The sequence below is a fragment of the Canis lupus genome, chromosome 1 (genome assembly GCF_048164855.1).
Source record: "Canis lupus baileyi chromosome 1, mCanLup2.hap1, whole genome shotgun sequence".
Classification (NCBI taxonomy): Eukaryota; Metazoa; Chordata; class Mammalia; order Carnivora; family Canidae; genus Canis; species Canis lupus.
Genome location: NC_132838.1, coordinates 15151116 through 15161882, shown reverse-complemented (window position 1 = coordinate 15161882; position 10767 = coordinate 15151116). Strand labels below are relative to the sequence as shown.

At 42.0% G+C, this 10767-nt stretch overlaps 1 long non-coding RNA gene across 1 annotated transcript in view; it reads right to left on the bottom strand.

Moving 5' to 3' along the window:
- Positions 1-5109: 5109 nt before the first annotated feature.
- The window catches only part of LOC140630767 (uncharacterized), a 33722-nt gene continuing 28064 nt past the window's right edge, over positions 5110-10767 (bottom strand). Inside the window, exon 3 of the long non-coding RNA XR_012028473.1 lies at positions 5110-10134. This is a non-coding gene — a long non-coding RNA (uncharacterized lncRNA). The remainder of the gene's footprint in view (positions 10135-10767) is intronic.

Below are 10767 nucleotides of genomic sequence, written 5' to 3'. Positions count from 1 at the left end.
ATCAATAAAATGAAAAGGCAATCCATAGAATGGAGAAAACACTAATAAACAATGTTTGATAAAGGTTTAGGATCCAGAATATATAAAGAACTCTTATAGCTTAACAACTGAAAGACAAACTACCCAACTTAAAAATGGGCAATAGACTCAAATAGACACTTCTCCAAAGAACATATACAAAGGGCCAAAAAAGGACTTGAAAAGAGGCTAAGCATAGTTATTATAGAAATACAAATCAAAACCACAATGAGATACCACTTTCTACCAATGAGGATGACTCTTATAAAACAAAACAAAACCGAAAATAATGAATGTTGGTGAGGATGTGGAGAAACTAGAACTCTCCATCGCTGGTGGAAATGTAAAATAGTGCAGCCAGGGGCTCCTTGGGTGGCTCAGTTGGTTGAGCATCTGATCCTTGATTTTGGCTTGGGTCATGATTTTGAGGGTTGTTGGATTGAGCTCCGGATAGGGCTCTGTGTTCAGCATGGAGTCTGCTTGAGAGATTCTCTCTCTCCCCCTCCCTCCCCCTCTGCCCCTCCCCCCACTTTTGTGCATGTTCTTTCTCTCTCAAAAAAAAAATAAAATCTTTAAAATAAAATAAGATAAAATAAAATAGTACAGCCACGTTGGAGAACAATTTGACAGTTCCTCAAAAAGATAAATATGGAATTACTACATGACCCTGCAATTCCACTCCTGATATATACTCAGAAGAATTGAAAACAAGTATTCAGACACGGGTACATGAATGTTCACAGCAGCAGTATCCACAGGAGGCAGAAACAACGCAAATGTCTGCCAATGGATGAATGGATGGACGACAAAGGTGATGTATCTGGAATGCAATGCAATTCAGCCATAACAAGAGCTGTAGTTGCATCAAATCTGTGAATGTATTAAAAACATTAAATTATGCACCTAAAAAATTTATATTTAGGACCCAAACTGAAGCTCATTCACTAATATCTAAGCGATTGGTCTACAGCTTATTTTGACTGTTATTTTGACTCGGGGAGAGTGTGAATGAAAAAGTGGTGTGTAGGGAGGGTGTGTTTTGACAGGGAGGTGGAGCCTTACATCAAAGTCTAAAGCTCCGGGTACATTTTCAGCATCCGCCTGTGGGTCTGGAATGAGGTTTGGGGTCTCCTGGAATAGCATCTGGCTGTTTCTGGAGGGAAGGCTCATCAGCTTTGCCTTAAAGCCATTATAATCTCCTTTCAAAGCTGTTCAACTTCAAATCTGCAAGGAAAGTCTTGCAGTTAACAAGCCTGTTTGTGAAATATTTATAAGCCCTAATATAGCATTTACTCTGCTGTTAAGATATGTTGATAGTGTTAAGATTAGCTCGGGGCAACGCTGCGTCACAGGGATCGTGGCAGATTTAATACATATAAGGTTTTTCTCATCTCACCCTCAAACGTTCCTTCTGCCTTTTAAAGTAAATCTTCCTCCCTTGGCATTCCCTGATACTCTTCCCTTCCTTCCATTCCACAGCTTCTGTACTTAACGCTGCTTCCCCTCCACCAGCGCGAGATCATTCCAATGCATCTGACGAGATCTCAGACTTTTAGAAAAGCGATTCTTGGAATGCCATCTGGCTAACCATTAGATGTGTCCAGACAGACACTTTGCGGATTATCTCCAGGAAGGAAGAAAAATAGAAGAGAGTCTCAGAACTATTTATACAATTATACTGCAGGGTTTGGCCTGGAAAATAAGAAACTAGGACTTTAAGGTTTTTGACTGAGTTTCTTCCTTCTTGTATTTCCTGAAGTTTAAATTATAACCATCTGTTTCAGAAGATATAAAAATCCTGAATTCCATCTTCTCCCACATTAAGGGAACACTAACCCTTTGGGGAATCTTCTATTAGTGGAGGTGCTCAATAATGACTATACTAAAATCACAGTGTAAAACAATCCCCAAGCTCATTACCTATCTGCCTCATTTGCCTCTTGAGTCTAATGATGAAAGGGGCATCTATCTCCACAATGTGAATGTTTGCCTGTGTACTGACACTGACACGCCTTTCTGCTCCTCTGATGGAGGTGATGCTGAGGATGACGACGATGATGATGATGATGATGGAAAAAGCTCTCTTTCCTCCACTTCTTATTGGAGGCCATTACCCATTTGGGCATATTCTTTTACTCATCTTTAATTTTCCGAATATCCCCACGTCATCCCCAGTAGGCATTTCACACTTGGTGATTAATTTATTTTGCTTTCAACTTTACAGCCTATCAGACACTCTCCGTGTGAAAAACACCTCTCTAAAATTCACCATCTGCAATGAATCTCATCCCATTCCCCACTCTGTCACCCGCCCGCCCCAGCCCCAGTTCCGTGGGTAATTCTTGGTACCTTTCCAATAAGCTGGAGGGAAAACATGACATTACGGCTGCATAAAATAACCTTTTCTATGGCACAGAGACTCATTGTGTTCCTTGTAGTCAATGTGCTAGACTCCAGTTTTCTCTCTCAATAGGCTTTCTCTATTCTTCTCTCAGACATACTTGCCCTTCCCCTTCCCGTTAATAAACCTTCCTAGAGCATCCACTGTTTTCTAAACACCATTCTGGGGACTGGAGATGCGGAGGCAAACAAAATCTGGTTTTTATCCATCTGGATTTTGGTAACCAAAATCCAATGCTAACAGGCCATGTAAACAAATGCCTACAACATGATGGAACAGGAGCTTTAGGGGAAGGGAGCTGAATGGCAAGGAGGAGGCACGGCCCACAGAGAACATCATCTACCATGGCTGGTTTTCTAGTATTTGATGATGACTTTTTTTAATTTTTAATTTTAAAAATTTTATTTAAATTCAGTTTGTCAACGTATAGTCAACACCCAGTGTTCAACTCATCATGTGTGCTCCTTAATGCTTGTCACCCAGTTACTCCTTCCCCCCACCCACCGATGGTGACTTTTTTATCTTCCCATCTCATATACCTTTAAAATCTCTATGTTTTCTTTTTTTTTTTTTTAATTTTTGTTTATTTATGATAGTCACAGAGAGAGAGAGGCAGAGACACAGGCAGAGGGAGAAGCAGGCTCCATGCACCAGGAGCCTGATATGGGATTCGATCCTGGGTCTCCAGGATCGCGCGCTGGGCCAAAGGCAGGCGCCAAACCGCTGCGCCACCCAGGGATCCCTAAAATCTCTATGTTTTCAACACTCGTGTTTCTCACCTTCTTTTATTGTAACGCTACCTGTTGCAGGTCTCACAGATAAATACAACCTTTCACTGCATCACTTGAATCTTCAGGATCTGGAAGGAAGTGAAGGGAGGCCTTTGGAGGGAGTGTGCGGTAAGACGGCTTGTCATTGGGGAAGACTCTGGAAGACACTGCTGAGCCCAGCGTGTCGCCCACCCTGGCAGTAAACATGCCTCAATGAGTCAGGAGGCATGAGGAGGGGGTGGTGATCTTCCCTCCAGCCACGGGGAGAGAAGAGAAAGAGAAGGTTTGGGATGCTGGAGAGGCTACGATCATGTACCTTTCCAGAGGACACCAGCACACACTCTGATGCAGTCTATGACCTGTCACTGCCAAGGTGAAGCCTTTGGGGGAAGTAAAATGAAAAGCTGGTGATTGCTGCTCCTCCCCATCTGGACCCCAAGGCCCTCGTGAGGCCGGAACATGTGTCTCTGAACTAGACGTAAACTAATGCTCTTAAAGTGGCTTCTGGGGGCCAGCAGATGGAGCATGGCAGGAAAATGGAGAACTGTATTAACCTGAGAGAGATCAGAGCACAGGAAATCTCTTTCTATCTTGTAATCATGTTCTTGCCTAAGAGGAGTAATTCGCAGCTCATCTTGGAGGAAACTGAATGAAAGGAATACTAGAAAGAATTTTCTGGAAGGTGTTGGAAGGCTTGGCTGAACGAACAGCAGGATTCACCCTTGGGGTGAGTGAGATGCAGATGCACCATGGGAACGGTGGGTACCTGAGGGGCTTCGGCTTAAGAAGGATTCTTTGTACCAACTGGGTGTTTCAGGCAACCTTGTGAGAAGCCTCTGTAAAGAGCCAGGAAGCATAACTGATTTTTTAAAAGTTTAGCGTCAGAGGCAATGGGTGTGTCCGGACACAGTGAACTGTCCCTTGGGGCCAACTACCCCCAGTTGGCCCCAAGTGTACTTGGAGTGAGAAGCCAAAAGGGGTGTTTCATTGCAACCAGGAGCACACGCAGCTGGCTGGGGATGCTGCCTAGAGATTGCAAAGGGCAGAGATGCTTTGCCTCTGCCACTTGGCCGCCGGCAGCTCGGGGACCTCAGCTATGGGGCCAGGCCAGCCCCGGGCACTCTGCAACCTCTCCCAGCCAACTCATGGGGGTGCTGGTGCTGATGGGGCCCTGTGGGGTAGGAGGACACCAGAAAGTCATTGAAGGCAACAGACCCTGAGACCTGAGGACAGGGCTCCTGAGGAGGGACTTCCCATAATCACCCCGAAGGGAGCCCAGGCCCTAGGGACAGTCGGCCACATTCTCCCACTGCACTCTTCTACCCCATATTCTTCCAAGGCAGGAAAGACAAAGCGGTCTGCTGCTCATGTTCCAGCGTTGTAGGATTTTGTCCACCCTGTGTTAATGAAATATTTCCACCCTGGCTCCAGAATGGTGTCCCCAAGCTTGTTTGATTGCAAGCTCCATCAAAAAGACATTTGAGCATGCATCCTGGTGTGCATTTCTATACTTATAAACTGTAGACATAAACTTTAATGACAGTAATTACGTCTGTCTATTAAGCATTTTATCTGGTCTTCTATAATTAAATTGTGATTATTAGGGACAGATACCAAGGAGGCTGATTTTCCTCTGGTACTTATTTCCAGAAGATTTGCTCAGTTTAAAAATCATCCCTTTAAAATTACTATGTCTCGTTTTGGAGTGTCCCATAAAATAGAAACATTCATATCTTTTGAGACTATCTCAAATCATTATGAAATCATTCTTGGTTATCAGAATTGAGTTCTGGAGAGTCGTGTGCAATGACACGTGAACTTTGCCAATGCTGACCCATCTGTTATTTCTAAGTAGTAGTGGGATTTTAGAATGATTAAATTACTATTAATCTGTGGCCTCAAATTTTTCTTATGGACACAGTGTGTAATGGTGGTGTCCTTGGCATCTACATAAGATAGCACCAAGATATTATTTGTGCCAGTAACATGCTTACTGCCAAGGATTCAGGGAGAAGTTTTCAGAACATAATCAAGAGACAAGAGACTCACCATTGAAATTTTTTACAAAGTAGTTTGATAAATCATTGTTCATTCACTAGATCATAAGCTCCCCAATGGTACAGATTTTATTTAGTTCATTGCTATATCCCTAGGACCTAAAATTGTTCCTGGCACAGAGGAGGTGCTTCATGAATATTTGTGGAATGAACAAATGAATCTATAGAAGATGCAAGACCAAAATATTATCATCAATAGAGAACTATAAATTCAAGTAAGGAACAAATAAGAACTATCTTTGGCGGGGAATGTAAGTGAGATCGCTATAATTTTTTTAAAAAATGGATGAATGAAACAGAAGTGTTAATGAGAAATGAAACTTTAAAATTTCCTTTCAAACTATGCCCATGGAATGCTTGGTCGTGGCCCAGTGTTTAATATATACATTAGGAAGAGTAATACAGAGATCACAACCAATACCAAGGAAATACAAACGATTTTAAGAACATATTATGTGCAGCTATATGCCAATAAATTAGGCAGCCTAGAAGAAATGGACGCATTTCTGGAAAACCACAAATTACCAAAACTGGAACAGGAAGAAATAGAAAATCTGAACAGGCCAATAACCAGGGAGGAAATTGCAGCAGTCATCAAAAACCTCCCAAGACACAAAAGTCCAGGGCCAGATGGCTTCGCAGGGGAATTCTATCAAACGTTTAAAGAAGAAACAATACCTATTCTACTAACGCTGTTTGGAAAGATAGAAAGAGATGGAGTACTTCCAAATTCATTCCATGAGGCCAGCATCACCTTAATTCCAAAACCAGACAAAGACCCCACCACAAAGGAGAATTATAGACCAATATTCCTGATGAACACAGATGCAAAAATTCTTAATAAGATACTAGCCAATAGGATTCAACAGTACATTAAGAAGATTATTCACCACGACCAAGTGGGATTTATCCCCAGGATGCAAGGGTGGTTCAACACTCATAAAGCAATCAACGTGATAGATCGTATCAAAAAGAGAAAAAACAAGAACCATATGATCCTCTCCATAGATGTAGAGAAAGCATTTGACAAAATACAGCATCCATTCCTGATGAAAACTCTTCAGCATGGAGGGCTAGAGGGAACATTCCTCAGCATCTTAAAAGCCATTTACGAAAAGCCCACAGCAAATATCATTCTCAATGGGGAAGCACTGGGAGCCTTTCCCCTAAGATCAGGAACACGACAGGGATGTCCACTCTCACCACTGCTATTCAACACAGTACTAGAAGTCCTAGCCTCAGCAATCAGGCAACCAAAAGAAATAAAGGCATTCAAATTGACAAAGAAGTCAAACTCTCCCTCTTCACAGATGACATGATACTGTACGTAGAAAATCCAAAAGACTCCACCCCAAGATTGCTAGAACCCATACAGCAATTAGCAGTGTAGCAGGATACAAAATCAATGCCCAGAAATCAGTGGCATTTCTATAGACTAACAATGAGACTGAAGAAAGAGAAATTAAGGAGTCAATCCCATTTACAATTGCACCCAAAAGCAAAAAACAAAACAAAACAAAACAAAACAAAACAAAAAAAAACAAACAACCTAGGAATAAACCTAACCAAAGAGGTAAAGGATCTATACCCTATAAACTACAGAACACTTCTGAAAGAAATTGAGGAAGACAGAAAGAGATGGAAAATATTCCATGCTCATGGATTGGAAGAATTAATATTGTGAAAATGTCAATGCTACCCAGGGCAATTTACACATTGAATGCAATCCCTATCAAAATACCACAGGCTTTCTTCAGAGAGTTGGAACAAATAATCTTAAGATTTGTGTGGAATCAGAAAAGACCCTGAACAGCCAGGGAAATACTGCAAAAGAAAACCAGAGCCAGGGGCATCACAATGCCGGATTTCAAGTTGTACTACAAAGCTGTGCTCATCAAGACAGTGTGGTACTGGCACACAAACAGACACAGAGATGAAATGGAACAGAATAGAGAAGCCAGAAATGAGCCCTTAACTCTATGGTCAACTAATATTTGACAAAGCAGGAAAGACTATCCACTGGATAAAGGACAGTCTCTTCAATAAATGGTGCTGGGAAAATTGGACAGCCACGTGCAGAAGAATGAAACTAGACCATTCTCTTACACCAGACACAACGATAAACTCATAATGGATGAAAGATGTAAAAGTGAGACAAGAATCCATCAAAATCCTAGAGGAGAACACAGGCAACACCCTTTTTGAACTTGGCCACAGCAACTTCTTGCAAGATACATCTATGAAGGCAAAGGAAACAAAAGCAAAAGCAAAATTGAACTATTGGGACTTCAAGATTAAAAGCTTCTGCACAGCAAAAGAAACAGTCAACAAAACTAAAAGACAACCTACAGAATGGGAGAAGATATTTGCAAATGACGTATCAGATAAAGGCCTATCAAGAACTTATTAAACTCAACAGCAAAGAAACAAACAATCCAATCATGAAATGGGCAAAAGACATGAACAGAAATTTCACCAAAGAAGACACAGACATGGCCAACAAGCACATGAGACAATGCTCCACATCACTTGCCATCAGGGAAATGCAAATCAAAACCACAATGAGATATCACCTCACACCAGTGAGAATGGTGAAAATTAACAAGACAGGAAACCACAAATGTTGGAGAGGATGTGGAGAAAGGGGAACCCTCTTGCACTGTTGGTGGGGATGTGAACTGGTGCAGCCACTCTGGAAAACTGTGTGGAGGTTCCTCAAAGAGCTAAAAATAGACCTGCCCTACAACCCAGCAATTGCACTGCTGGGGATTTTACCCCAAAGATACAGATGCAGTGAACTACTGAGACACCTGCACCCCAATGTTCATAGCAGTATTGTCCACAGTAGCCAAACTGTGGAAGTAGCCTCTGTGTCCATCAACAGATGACTGGATAAAGAAGATGTGGCCTATGTACATGATGGAATATTCCTCAGCCATGAGAAATGATGAATACCCACCATTTGCTTCAATGTGGATGGAATTGAAGGGTATTATGCTGAGTGAAGTAGGTCAATTGCAGGACAATCATTATATGGTTTCACCCATATGGGGAACATAAATATAGTGAAAGGGAATAAAGGGGAAAGGAGAGAAAATGATGGGAAATATCAGAGAGGGAGACAGAACATGAGAGACTCCTAACTCCAGGAAACAAACAAGGGGTAGTGGAAGGGGAGGTGGGTGGGGGGATGGGGTGACTGGGTGACGGGCACTGAGGGGGGCACTTGACAGGATGAGCACTGGGTGTTACACTATATGTTAGCAAGTCAAATTCCAATAAAAAAATATACCAAAAAAAGGAAGAGTAATACATGCTTATGATAATTTTTAAAAATTTGCTAAAAATGCATCCAAACTCATATTATGCAAATTGTGTCTATGGGTCAGGAGATCGTGGAGTAAAACTCTGTCAGAGAAGAGGGTGATTTGCCTCTGAGAGCTCCTGGACACAAGGGAAGGATGAATGGCAACCCCTCAGTGATAGATATGTATTGAGCGCTGCTCGGTGCCCTGAGGCTATGGAGCAGACATTGAATTGGTCCACGAACTCAAAGATCTCATAATGAAGCAAAGCAGCACATGGGGGGTGGGGGGTAGGCTAGAGTGAAAATGTGGACCAGGGCGGTATCCACAAAAAGGAACCTGGCAGGCTCTGGCGCAGGAGCTCGGGACAGGTGCATGCACGCACCTGAGCAGCCCTACCACACCAAGAAGGAGGGGAATGGCTTTCAAGGGCCGTTATGCCAGAAGCCATCTGACACACAGGATGGGCATGAGAAGGATGCGTTAGTCTGCTCAGGCTGCCATAACAGAAGGGCAGGCTGAATGGCTTAGACAGCAGAAATTTACTTTCTCACAGCCAGGAGGCTGAAAATCCATGTTCATGGTGCTGGCAGGGCTGGTGTCCTCTGAGGCCTCTCTCCCTGGCTGGCAGACAGCCACCTTCTTGCTGCCTCTTCATACGGTGGATCCTCTGTGCACACACATTCCTGGTGTCTATCTGTGTGTCCTGATTTCTTCTTATAAGGACGCTCGTCAGATGGGATTAGGGCCACCCTCAGGGTCTCATTTTAACTTAATCACCTCCTCTTTCAAGGTCCTATTCCAAACACGGTCACGATAGGAGGTACTGGGATTAGGGCTTCAGTGTATAAATTTTATGGGAAAGACAATTTCAGCCCATAACAGGATGTAAAGTGGCAGTTCTCAAAGTGTGATGACATGGTCCCCTGTGGTTGTCCAAGGCCCTCTCAAGAGGTTGCAAAGTCAAAATTATTATTGTAATAGTGCTAAATGTTAATTGCTGCTTTCGTTGTGTTGCCATTTGCGCTGATGCTACAAACCTTAGTAGAAAGCATGGCAGTGGTCCCAGGCTGCACCAGCAGTCGTGGATTCTTCACTGCTGTCTGTGTTGGGTTAAAAAAAAAAAAAAAAAGTCCGTTTTTTTCATAAGAATGTCTTTGGTAAAGAAGTATATACTAGTAATTTCATTAAATCTTGACCTTTCACTGTGTCTCTTGACTATTCTGTGTGATGAAACAGAAAGTGCACACAAAGGACTTTTGCTGCAATCCAACCACCATGGTGACGTCAAAGAAAAGCACTTGTATGGTTGTTTGAGTTGGGGGCTGAACCAACTGCTTTTTTCATGGAACACTTTTTTTACTTGGAAGAGCGACTGGCAAATATGGTTCTTCAGACTTGACTGCTTGGCAGTCATTTTTTGAAAATGAACCTAATGAGCTTGTCACACCGAGGAAAAGCCACCAACAGTATTTGTTTCCTTTGACCTTTTACAAGCAAAAATTAGGTTTAAAAAAAATCTTGTATCAAGCATCAAGAGTTTGACGGCTTCTTAGTTCTTGACCCGTTAGATGAGATTAGTGCTGAAATTGTATAATGACATGGGTCAATATTTGGAAGATCTCCACAACTCAGTGAACCAATATTTTCCAAATAGTGAATGCACAACATTATAAAATTATGCATGGGCACAAATAAAAAGATACATCCAAAATGCATGATGGACCAATGGACTAATGCAACCACTTGGGGAAATTTCAGATAGAATTTCAGATTCCACATTATAGCTAACCTTAAGAAACTGTTATCTCCTTGTGGTGAGGTTTCAAAGAAAAATACCCACAATTGTATGAAAGAGCTATGACAATTCTCCTCTCTTTTCCAAACACATATCTGTGCCAGGCCAGATTATCCCCCCATGTACTTAAACTAAAACAACATATTACAACAGAGTGAATGCAGAAGTAGATGTGAGAAACCAGCTGTTTGATTATTAAAGAGATATAAAGCCTGATATTGAAGAGATTTGCAAAAAATGTAAAACAATGCCACTTTGCTCACTGTTTTTGGTTTTGGAAAATACAGCCATCCTTCATGAACATACGTCATTTATGTTAACAAATGATGGCTTTATTATTGCTTTTAAATGATTTAATACTTTAAAAAATATAATATAGTAAATAGCTATGGGGCTAGGACTCACATAAGCCAGAGCC